The sequence below is a fragment of the Monodelphis domestica genome, chromosome 1 (assembly GCF_027887165.1).
Source record: "Monodelphis domestica isolate mMonDom1 chromosome 1, mMonDom1.pri, whole genome shotgun sequence".
Lineage (NCBI taxonomy): Eukaryota > Metazoa > Chordata > Mammalia > Didelphimorphia > Didelphidae > Monodelphis > Monodelphis domestica.
This window is the reverse complement of record NC_077227.1, coordinates 538,811,050-538,823,461: the sequence shown is the minus strand read 5'-3', so window position 1 is coordinate 538,823,461 and position 12,412 is coordinate 538,811,050. Positions and strand designations below refer to the sequence as shown.

Below are 12,412 nucleotides of genomic sequence, written 5' to 3'. Positions count from 1 at the left end.
TTTATCCAAGTCAGTGATAAAATTGTGAAATAACACATGGCCAAGCCAAGGTCCCAGAAAACACAATTGCAGCCTATTCTGGGAAGTTGACACTGAATCATTTTGACTGCTCCCTTGATCCAGTCATTGGGCTAGTTCTGTATCAAAACAAATGGATTATTGTTCACCCTACATTTTCCTCTATTTTTCATGTGAGAGACTATTAGCTGCTTTGCTACATGTAATTCTAGCATAAAACATATACCACATCTAGCATTTCCCTGAACTTCTAGTTGACCTTACTAATAAAAGCATAAAGCTAGTCTGTTTTGCCCTTTTTTTGATAGTCATTCTGGTATTTTTGTAATTACCTTTCCTTAATGTTACAGAATTTCTCTAGAAATTTAAGTCAAGCTTGCTGGATTATAATTTACATATTTTGTTTTCTTTAAAAATTGAATTATTTGCCATTTTCCAGCCTTATACCTTTCATATTATTCTGAAATTTCCACAAACAGTTGCTCAGGAATCACAACTAGTTCTTTCAGGTCCAAGCACTAGCTATCATCTTGGCCTGTTGACTTATTCTCTTTAAGAACAACTTGATCTTGTCTTAAGGTTTCCCTACTTATCTTGGGTATCAACTCTCCATTATTGATTTTTTGTTCTGACCTCTAGTCCAAAGAAAACAGATGCAGAATAAGACCTAAGTAGTTCTGTCCCATTTTTGTTACCTATCATCACTGTCTCGTCTACCCCGACTAGTAGTCTTACCCCTTCTTTGATCCTCTTCCCCCAGGATAGCTTTTAAAAATCTTTTTTATCATACTCAGCTTTCCTTTCTAGCCTCAACTTGTTCTAAACTTTAGCACTCCAAACCTAGTTTTCTATAAGACAGTACAACTCTTTTACCTCTTATAAAAATTAAAATTGGTTGATGAGTTCATAGTGCATCCATACTGGTATCTTCAAACCACTCTCTTCTTTGGTATCATAATTATTTGTGTCTTAAATTTTTTGTTTTCAAGATTTTTCATTTCTATTCCTCTTCATTTGACTTCCCACATACTTTCTCTGAATCTTTTGAAATCTAGGGTGCACAGAAAACTATTCCTGGCCTTCTTTTTCTCTATTACTGATTCTAAAATGGAATAATTATTTCTCTTAAAAGAGAGAATCCATTCCTTCTTGTTTGATTCATAGGTTCCGAATAGATTTTTCCAAAAGTTTTTCTCCCCAACTTCTTGAAAGAGCAGTTGAGAGTAAAACATAGGTGCTTTTGTCTCAAAATTCAAAATTTCTTCCTTTATAACATGCTGCCATAAAATATCATTCCCATTCTTTTATAGTTTCTTCTCAGTATTTATGTAGTGATCTCTTTCTTATAGATACCAGACTTTTAATAAACCTAAACATCCAGAACCCAGCTGTGAATCTGAGCTGTGAATGTAAGTTTAAAAAAGGGGGAGAAGCAGGAACTAATGGTTGTCCTAAACCTATATACTTTAATTCATAGGAAAAAGAGCAGGACTAAGTTTGTGCCACATAAAGCAGAAGATTAGGATCAGAGATGCACTGATGGACAAACCGCTAAGACAAAGGTATAATTGTCTGGGGGCACAAGTAGCCATGTATGCACTTCAATGACCTTTAAGGGTATTTTTGCATGTTTGTCTCAGAATGACCATATCTATCAAACAGAAATGCTAATGCTATCCACATGCTAGTTTGCCCGTCTAGAATGATATACAGAATGGAAACATTTTGAGAGGAATGATTGTTTTCTTTTGCTTCTTAGTATTACAGCGCCTTGCTTATAGTAGACACTTATTAAATACTGATTGATTGATTATGATTCATATTTGAGTGAATGATGGATTTTATCCCCAGCCACATAGAATTACAGTCTCTTCCCTCCTCTGGTCCTTTGGAATACTTTTCTGGTGTCACATTCTGTCAGATTGGAAGAATAAGGTACAGAACTATGCCTAAAAGGTACTTTTGAACAGTAAGTAGAGGAAGTGTTTACCAGAACTCATGGGTAAGAGCCAAGTCAAAAGTTGGATATGAAATTACTTGTGAGGATATTTTAGAAATTGGGATTACGTCTTAGAATCTTTGACATTTTCTTTTCCACATATTTTTTTCTCATTGTTATCAGTTCAGGGAATACCTTGGTCAGATTTCTTCATATCCCACAATATCCTCAAGACTTACTGATACATTGATATTGAAGTTAGACTAGTAGACTAAAGAATATCATCCATCTGGGAAATGTTGTAAGCAGAAGTAGGAGAGAATTGAAGATACCAAAATATATAAAGTTGCTAGAAAGAAATCATTGGAACTGGATGGTCAGAGAGATTGTTTTGTGGAAATGATCATTGTATTTAAAGTTTAAAATTTTGAGACTTGGACCTCTAGGAAAGGGAATTGTAACTAAAGAAGCTAATAAATGAGGTTAATATAAAAGGATAGATGAGAAAATTCTAGATTTTTTAGAGCAAATTTTGAAAAATTGATTTGATCTCCACCCCATTATTAAAAAGTAAACAAATCTGCAATTTAGAATAACTCATCTTTGTGCTCAAGAGACATCTATGTTTTTTGCAACCTTAAACCATCTTAGTATGAAATTGTAGAAATGGATAGTATTTGAAGGGAAAGAGGAAGGAGTTGATAACATGTGAATGTAGGAGCTGAGGAATCATACAGGTTATGATTAAAATCATACAGGGTACGTTAAAAAAACAGTAAATACATAAAGAATCACTTGGAGTTGTGACAGAAAAAAGGAATGAAAATTTTTTTAAAAGATATTGTGATTTACTTGCTCACAGGAGTAAATCAAGAGTAAAGACTCAGGTAGTGAATGCTTTTCATCAGAGGACATTGAAGAGAAATGAAATACAAATAAAAAGGGACTAGGAGATAAGACACTAGAAGTTAGTCTCTTTGAGATCGTAGTGCAGGCATTACTGGGGATAGAATAGATCATCATTGCAGAAAAATTTAAAGAGAATTTGCAGACCTATAAATTTATCCTTTTTTTTAATGTTCTGGCCATAATTTTGATATCACTATTCTTCTGGTGATACAGCTGTGAATCTTAGAACACCATGATTTCAGAAAAAGTCCAATTTCAAATGCCCCAAAAGACAAACTGAGGTATGAGCCTACAGCATATTATTATTAATAGTGCTATGTACAGGAAGTAGCAAAAAAAGAAATAAGGGTCAGGTAGGATAGGGAAAAGAGGAGTTCCAGTTATGAAGTTTGAGCAAGGATTCTTAATCTACTTTGTGTCATATTCCCTGTTGGCAATCTGTTGAAGGCTATGGAACATTTTTTTTTTCAGAATAATGTTTTAAAATTTGTAAAATAAAGTACCTAGAATTGCAAGGGAAACTAATTATATTGAAATAAAAATTAAAATATAAACCTATTTTTAAAAAATCTTGGAGCCTAGGGTTTTAAAAATCCCAGGACCTCTGAGATAGAGCAAGAAATAGAATAGTTGGAAAATCTCAGTACAACTTTGGTTTCAATCCATAAAATATTAAAATAACTATGAGGGCCTCCATCTAATTTGGTAGGTCCTTTATGGTATATTGATATAAAAATCTGGGAAAGAATTGTACAGGATTGGAAAGTGTGACTGGGTTTTTATTTGTATTCATAAAGAATATAGTCTTATAGATGAAATTATAGAGAAGTCAAAATCTCACATTGGCCACCAGTTTTCAACAGGGTTTTTTCAGACTGATCAGTTAGTTTCAAAGAATTGGAACATATACTATGAGTATATATATGGTGCTTTATTCAATTTGTATTCTAGTTTAATTCACATAGCCCTATTCTGATGCCTCATCATTGTATGGTGGTCATATTAGATTTTAAATATTATATCAGCAAGGCATTTCTAAGCTGAAAAGCCTTTGAATACAGGTCTGATGATGGATTATATCTGCCATCCCCAGAGAGACATCGCCAAAGTAGCTGGTAAGGATTTTTTGTCTTTAGTCTTTTGTCTTTTTTTTTAAGCATTGGGAATTCTTGAAATCCCTTAACTTGTAGAGAAGTATTAGGATATTGTTTTTTTTTTTAATTCTGAATTTAACAAAAATAAAAGACAAGAGAGAATATTTTCATCTACAAAGCAGAACAGAAAAAGGATTATAAGTGAAAATATTAATCTACTGCCCATAGCTTATTTTTTAAAGTATATAATGATCACAATTTGATAAAAACTGCTGGGTAAATTGGAAAACAATATGGTAAAAATTAGGCATAGATCAATATCTCACACTCTATAACAACATAAGGTCAAAATGGATATGTGATTTAGATGTAAAGGATGATGTAAGTAAATTAGGGAAACATAGAAGAGTTTACTAGTCAGATCTATGGAGAAGGGAAGAATTTATCACCAAACAAGAGAAAACATTACAAGATACAAAATAAATTATTCTGATTACATTCAATTTAAAAGGTTTTAGTATAAACAAAACCAATGCAACCAAAATTATAAGGAAACAACAAACTGAGGGGGAGGGTAGTTTATGATATATTTCTCTGATAAAGGTCTCATTTCTCAAGGAACTAAATCAAATTTAAAATAATATAAGTCAGTCCCCAATTGAGAAATGGTTAAAGGATAGGAATAAGCAGTTTTCAATTGAAGAAATCAAAGCTATCAATAATCATGAGAAAATCTTCTAAATCCCTCTTGATTATAGAAATGCAAATTAAAACAACTCTGAGGTACCAACTCACACTTATCAGATTGACCAATATGACAGCAAAGGAAAATGATAAATGTTAGAGGGGATTTGGCAGAATTGGGACACTAATACATTGTTGGTGGAGCTGTGAACTGATGTAGCCATGCTGGAGGGTTACATGGAATTATACCCAAAGTGCTATAAAATAATGCATAACTCTTGATCCACTGTCTGTAGGTCTGTATCCAGGAGAAATAAAAAAGGGGGTGGGGAAAAGGACCTACTTATACAAAATATTTATAGCTGCTCTTTTTGTTGTTGCAAAGAATTGGAAACTAAAGGGATGTTCATCAATTGGGAAATGGCTGAACAAGTTGTTCTATATGATGTTGATGGAATACTATTATGCTATAAGAAATGATGAACAAGATGATTTCAGAAAGAGCAGGAAAGAACTACATGGATTGATGCAGAATGAAATAAGTGGAACCAGGAAAATGTGGTAACAGTAACAGCAATATTGTGGAATGAGCAACTGTGATAGACTTAGCTATTCTCTACAATACCATTATCCCGGACAATTCTGAGGGACTTATGACAAAAAATGCTATCTACCTCCGGAGAAAGAACTGTTGGAGTCAGAATGCAGATAAAAGCATACAATTTTTTAATTGCTTATTTGGATTTGTGTTTTGGTGTTTTGGTTTTATAAGATTATTCACTTACAAAAATGAACAATATGAAAAAATATGTTTTGCATGATAATACATGAATAACGCAGATTGAATTGCCTGCCAGCACCAGGAGGGAAAGGAAGGGAGAGGGGAGATATGTTTGGTCATATAACTTGGGAAAACTTATGTGGAAATTTGTTAATACTTGTAATATTGATAAAGAAAAAAGGAAAAAAAAACATATGAGTGGCAGCTAACCGGTATATAATGAATTCAAAGTTCTTCTCTTTGTGTTTTTCTCTGAACTTCCCTCTGTTGTCTTCTTCATTCATGTTGTTGGACAGGGAGTCCATGCTGATGGAAAACAGATTCTTGATGTTTTAAAGATGTTATTGAAGTTGAATTTTTAGTCGAATAATCTGTCTTTGCATGATTGGACTAGTGACCAAATGAATCTTTTGTGCTTAGAAAACATCTAGAGGGTAGTGTGGTCAAGATGATAAATAATAATGTAGAAATACCTTGTCTACCAAGAGTTCACTTGTCTTTTAATTTTGCCTAGAAGGTTTGAGAACCAGGATATAAGCAAAATAGACTTTAAATAACCACGAAGCAACCTATATTAAGCTCTTAGTATGTGCCAGGCATTGTGTTAAGCACTAGAGCATAACCCACCCAAAAAAAAGAACAAAAAAAGAAACCATTTCTGAATTCAAGGAGTTCATTTTTCGAATGGGGGAAGACAACGTGCAAAAAAAATTATACATACAAGATGTCTACAAGGTTAAATTGAAGATAATCTCACAAAGAAGACCTTAAGAGTGGGGAGAGGAATGGGCCAGCAAAGACTTTCTGCAGAATGTGGGATTTGAGCTGAGACTTGTAGGAAGCCAGGGAAGGTGAGAAGGGAGAGTCTTCTAGGGCATGTGGGGAGAGCCAGTGAAAAGGCAAAAGTGGAGAGACAGACCACGTGTGAGAAGAACAGCAAGAAGGCCAGTGTGGCTGGATTGTGGAGAATGTAGGAGAATAAAGAGTAAGAAAACTGGAAAGGTTGTGAAGAACTTTAAAGGCCAGAAGATTTTGTATTTGGTCTTGGAGGAAAATCTGTATCACAAAGTCCATGCTTTATTTGCTCCTAAATGAGCCTATCACACTCTCAAAGTTGATTTATTCTTTCTTTAGATCTAATTTTATCATGACCAAATATCTGATACCCTAATCTTCAGCTGATTCAAAAGATATATTTCAGAAGATGTATCAAGTTGGGTAACACATGGGAGAGGAGATGCTGATAGAGGCATTTATATTGACAGTAACATCAAGGAATATAATAATTTAATGGCAAGGATGGAAATAGGAAAAAAAACAAAAAGAAGACATAAAAACTCAAAGTTGGCCAAGGATCTGTGAATTGCTAAATTAAGTGGCTTTATTTCATTCCTCCTTCTTAACTTCTGTGGAGTTGTTTATCACTCTTTCAGGATATGCTCTTCTTGGATTTCCATAACATCACTCTGTCTTGGTTTCCCTTCCTTCTGACAGACTAGATCTTCTAAATCACTTATAGAACACTTTTATTAAATCAACAAGCAAATATTAAGTGGCTGTCATGTATCAGATGCTGGGGTTACATATATAAAGAATGAAATGAACTCCAGCCAATTCTTTTGGGCAAGAGAACATGTAAGTATAGGCAGTAATTTGTAAATAAGTACAGAATTGAGAACAAGGTAATTAGGGAGGAATGGCACTAGCAGTTTGGGAAAACAAGAAAGACTTTATAGAAAAGGTGGTGCTTGAGCTGTCTTTAAGAAAGAGAGGAATTCTTTGAGGCAAAAGTGAAAAAGGAGTGTAGTCCAGGTGAGGGAGAAAGCTTCTATAAAGAAAGGCTCAGAGATGAGAAAGAGTTGGAGTGCTGTGTGTGAGGAACAGAGAAAAAACCAAGTAGACTAGATTGTAGAATATGGGAAAGGGAGTAATGCATAATGAAACTAAAAAGATTTCTTGGGTCTAGGATACAAAGGCCTCTGAAAATTAAACTGAAGAATTTATCTTTTTTCCTAGAGATAGGGGGAGTTTGAGTAGGGGAAAGACATGGCTAGATGCCTGTTTTAGGAAAATTACTTTAGCAGCTCTGTGATAAATAGATTGCAATGAAAAAGAATTGTGGCTGAGACACCAGTTCAGAGGTTATAGAAGCACTTTAGCCAGAAGTGAGGCCCAGGAGGTAGAAATGACAATATTTATATTATCATCCATATTTTTGCTTTATGTGCATATGCCCCAGGGCTCTGTCCTGGGTCTTGTCCTCTCTCTACTCATACTTTTGTTGATCTTACCTCCTTTTAGAGATTCACCTCTCATCTCTATGTAGATAACTCCCCAAACTATTTATCTATTCCTTTGCTCTCTTGGGAACTCCATTCTCTTATTTCAAATTGCTTGCTAGACATCTCCTTGCATATGTCATATAGACATCTTAAACTTAACATGACCAGAAGAGAATTTATCCTTCTTATATTCACTTCCCTTCTTAACTACCTCTGTCTAGGGCAGCTTTTTTTGTAGAAACTCAGATTCTGGCAGTCGAAGACTTCACTCAACTCTTCACTGTCACTCACCCAACTCATCTCTTATTTCATAAAAATTTCTGTCACTTCTTCCTCCTCAACATCTCTTTAATCCTTCCTCTTTTCTCCATAATTCAGCATCTCATTGCTATTGTAATAGCCTCCTTAATTGGTCTCCCTGAATCTAATCTCTCTCTCTCTAATCCACTCTCCACAAAATGATCAAATTGCTGTTCCACTAGTACCAGTCTTATTGCATCACTCCCCTGTTTGAGAAGCTTTAGTTATTCTCTAATGCTTCCAGAAGACAAAAATTCCTCAGCCTGGGGGCAGCTGGGTAGCTCAGTGAATTGAGAGTCAGACCTAGAGACTGGGGAGGTCCTAGGTTCAAATCTGGCCTCAGACACTTCCCAGCTGTGTGACCCTGGGCAAGTCACTTGACCCCCATTGCCTAGCCCTTACCACTCTTCTGCCTTGGAGCCAATACAAAGTATTGACTCCAAGACGGAAGGTAAGGGTTCTTAAAAAAAAAAAATTCCTCAGCCTAACACTTAATGCCTTTTTACCTGTCTGGCTCTAACCTATCTTTTCAGGATGATTACACACCACTCCCCCTCACATTTGCTATGTTTTGACTTAACTAGGCTATTGTTATTTATACACAGTATTCCATCTGTCACCTATGTTCCTTTGCATAGGTTATCTTTCCCCTTATGTTCCTGGGACCCCTTCCTACCTCTGGTTGGCGATTGGATATTGGAGAGCTCCTTCATTTGATGGATTGTCCACAATTAACTGCATTCTCCCCATTTCCAATGGAAGATTTAAGGACTTGGTTCTGCTGCTAGCTGACATACTCAGTCTAGATTGGTTCATATTTTTCAAGCAACACCAAACTTAAAATCTCACTTTTCTATCTCTTCTTCCATGAGTGAAATTCCTTGGGTGGGACATACCTCAAAGTTCCTGGGAACAAAGGAGGTCCAAGGAACTGATTTAAGCCTCTAATGTAAAACCTAGAAACAAATAATTTAATACGTTAGAAATAAGTCCTCTCAAGTTTATAAAGAAGATATTTTAGGGAAAGAGAACTGACAAACAATTTAGGGGATTCAAGAAAGGCTTATTTTGGCACTGATACCTGAGTTGATTTTGAAGCAAGTGAGAGTTTTAAGAGGTACTACATTCCTGGCATGTGAGACAGCCCATGCAAAGACATAGAGGTAGATGGTAGAGGGATGTCAGGTTCAAGGAACAACCAATAAACAAGTTCAGCTGAAATTTAGATTGGATGAAGGGGAGTAAATGTAGAATAAATTTGGAAATGGAAATGGAGGTTGGAGCTGGGTTATGAAGAATACTTTAAGTACCAAGGAGGTCTCTTATAATTAATTATCTATGGTGGTCTAGCTATTAGGTTTGTAAAGAGGGAATTCAAACCCAAGTCTCTCTCAATTCAAAGTCCCACACATTTTTCTTTTGCTGTGCTCTCTCTCATTACGGAGGAAGGCAATTAGTTTGTTTCCCTCCCCCCCCCCCCCATTGTACATAAATATGTTGTTTGAGTCTTGTCACAAAGGACAAAGGTCTACTAATCTAACTCCTTGCATGTTACTCAAAGGAACTTTCTGTAGAATTGCAAGATGGAGCCTTTCTGTTTCCCAGTGGGAGAATGTGCCTGTATCTTAGCAGCCCAATGTCTAACCATTGTCTGCAGGTAGAGGTGTTTCATTAGTAAATAGCAGAAGCTTTCTCAGGATAGCAAGCATAGGGAATAATCCACCCTAGGCAGTCTTCCAGCATGCGAATGGATTTAGCTGTCTATCTACTCCTTAGTTCTGGTGACCTAATAAACATTTTCCCATCTTACCAGCCCATAACATTTTGCTAAGTTTTTTTTTTCCCTTAATGAAAACAAACAAAATAAGAAAGTAAATTCCTAAGGTCTTCTGAAACTTTTTCCTTTGGGACAGCCAGTCTTGTTCGCAAATGCTGAAAATAAACAACTATTAATGACCCTTGTAGTTCTAAGTTGAATCTGCACTGGGCTTTTCTTTGCCTCTGTCCTTATCACTCCCTGCCTTCTTACAGCTGCTTTTACTCTGTAATATATGCTCTATTCCCTTCTCCTGTCATTTGTTCCCCATTCCTCCCTACTCCCTCCCATCTCAGTCCATGTCCTATTTCTCCCACCTCTCCTTGCTGTCTTATGGAGGCGGCTTCCTGTCTGTTCCCAATATGACTGCATGACGGGACAGGACTTTTCCTGCCAAAGGGAAGGGATTAGGACTAAGCTGGTTATGCCAGCTAGAGATGAGGCTAGGTTTCCACTGTGAGAGGGTGAGTCAGGAGTTGATCTTTTCTGGAACCTTACCTCCAAGCAGTTTTTACATGTTCTCTGCCCTCTGAAAAATGTCATTTCCTCTCCATGTTAATAACTCTTTCTCCCTTCCTGCTCCATAGTAACCTAATCTCCCTCTCTTTTTCTGCTCTTGAAAATTAGCCCATTTACTCTTTCTTGAATGAGTACATATTTACTAAGCGTTAAGTAGTCTTTATCCTCAGTGTTTAGAACAGTGCCTGGTACATTTGTTGTTCCATTGTTTCAGCTGTGTCCCACTCTTTGTGACTGTTTTTGGAGGTTTTCTTGGCAAAGATACTAGAGTGGTTTGCCATTTCCTTCTTCAGCTCATTTTACAGATAAGGAAACTGAGGCAAACAAGGTGAAGTGACTTGCCTAGAGTCACACATCTAGACAGTGTCTGAGACTAGATTTGATTTTAGGTCTTCTCGACTCCAGGATCCATCCACTGTACCAGCTAGCTGCCCTTTTTGTTGTTTAGTTCCAGTATATTGTAATAATTCAATAAATGTTTGTTGACTTTTTTAGCTTTTGTGAGGTGGGTAAGGTCATATTTTTGAAGAACAGATGTCAAACCAACTGCTTTTTAATTTTCCTGTTAATGCCTTTTTAAGGTTTTAAATTCTTAAATTCATTTCAACAAACACATTAAATCAAGCATCTACTCTATTCATTCTGCTAAGCAGTGAATGATAGAAAGATAAAAGGGCATAGTATCTCCAGTCCCAAGAAGCTTAGATTCTTGCTTTTTACTTTCTGACATTTTTTTAGGGTGCAGGGTACAGGTTTGCAAAAGGTTTCTCTAATGACAACACTTGAGATAGATAGGACAAATATCATTGTCCTCATTTAACAGATCAGGAAACTAAAGTTCAGAGTACTTAAATGACTTGTTTGGTCTCACTGAATTAATAAATATTGGAATTGAGATTTTTTACTCATGTCCCTCTTAGTTCCCGCTGCCTGACATTAATAAAATGAGGCTATGAACAAATGAATGAAAAGCATTTATTAAACATTTACTATGCTCCTAACACTGTGCTGTATCTGGAGATACAGATAAAAAATCAAAATAATGCTTGTCCTTAAGGAGATGTCATCTGAGCAGAAAGAGACAACATATATAGGGAAATGGTCTCAAGGGAGTGTTTTGGTCTGGAAATCTTCACTGATTCCTAAGGGAGCTGATGATGGACAGACCTTTTCCAGTAGCAATTGGGAGTATTGATTTAATTACATTTCCCAAGGAAGAGATATAAAGTTGGGCAGGGGAAGAATTCTACTGGAAAATATGAAGTATGATTAGAACCAAGCTTTTTCACTGAGTGAGTTTTGATTCACATTGTCACCAGTCAAGACAGTGTAACCCCCAGCTCAGGAGTTCCAGTCAAATGGGTAGTAATTCCAGGGCATGGTCTCTAGAGGTACTGGATTCAGAGCAGATGTTTGTAAGAATGAATGTATATATGTATAGAAAATGTTGTGTAATTGTGAAATACTACATACACATTAACTAGTATAATGAATAATTGTAATTTCTGCCAGTATTTATGTTCCTTTAGTGCCTAGTAGGTGAGTAATATCTTTCAAAAGTGGGATAGGTACTACTAGATTGCTTAGAAGAATTCTTTAGAGAAATGCAAGAACAGTTCAGAGGACTCAAAAAAGTATTCTTTGCTTTACCCACTACTAAATATGTACCCATATTTATCGCCTTTTGTTCAGTCAATGAGAATTTCCAATGAGTTAATGAGATTCTCTCCTAAAATGCAAAGCCTGTGAGGATTTCCATAATTACTTTTATCAGATTTCCTTCTAAATATAGCTAAGTTTTAGTTTTGGGGACTGAAAAAGGAATAAATTTGGAGCATTTCTAATGAGCAGAGTTGGGCAGAGCAGGTATGATGGCATTTTCAGTGGAGGTTTTACATAGAGGATAGGACAGAGGAAGGATATTGGACTGATTTGCCCTGCTGAAATCTCGCCCTCCCACCATTGAAACTTGTAGCCTACATACATCTTTATGTTGCTGATGCCTACAGTTGAGTAGTGTTCTCTAAATTCACAGGTCTTTTGGAGGATTTTGGAGGCAGAAAAAGGGGC

At 36.0% G+C, this 12,412-nt stretch overlaps 1 protein-coding gene and 2 long non-coding RNA genes across 7 annotated transcripts in view; 2 read left to right on the top strand and 1 right to left on the bottom strand.

Annotated features, from left to right (window-relative positions):
* Positions 1-12,412, top strand: part of ASAP2 (ArfGAP with SH3 domain, ankyrin repeat and PH domain 2) — a 260,772-nt gene that overhangs the window by 57,069 nt on the left and 191,291 nt on the right. The gene's annotated exons all lie outside the window — the stretch shown is intronic.
* The window catches only part of LOC103106401 (uncharacterized), an 80,832-nt gene that overhangs the window by 59,592 nt on the left and 8,828 nt on the right, over positions 1-12,412 (bottom strand). The window lies entirely within an intron of this gene.
* LOC107650590 (uncharacterized) overlaps positions 1-12,412 on the top strand; it is a 67,929-nt gene extending 55,517 nt beyond the window's left edge. Inside the window, exon 2 of the long non-coding RNA XR_001626152.2 lies at positions 1-12,412. This exon is cut by the window's left edge and continues 45,997 nt beyond it. This is a non-coding gene — a long non-coding RNA (uncharacterized LOC107650590).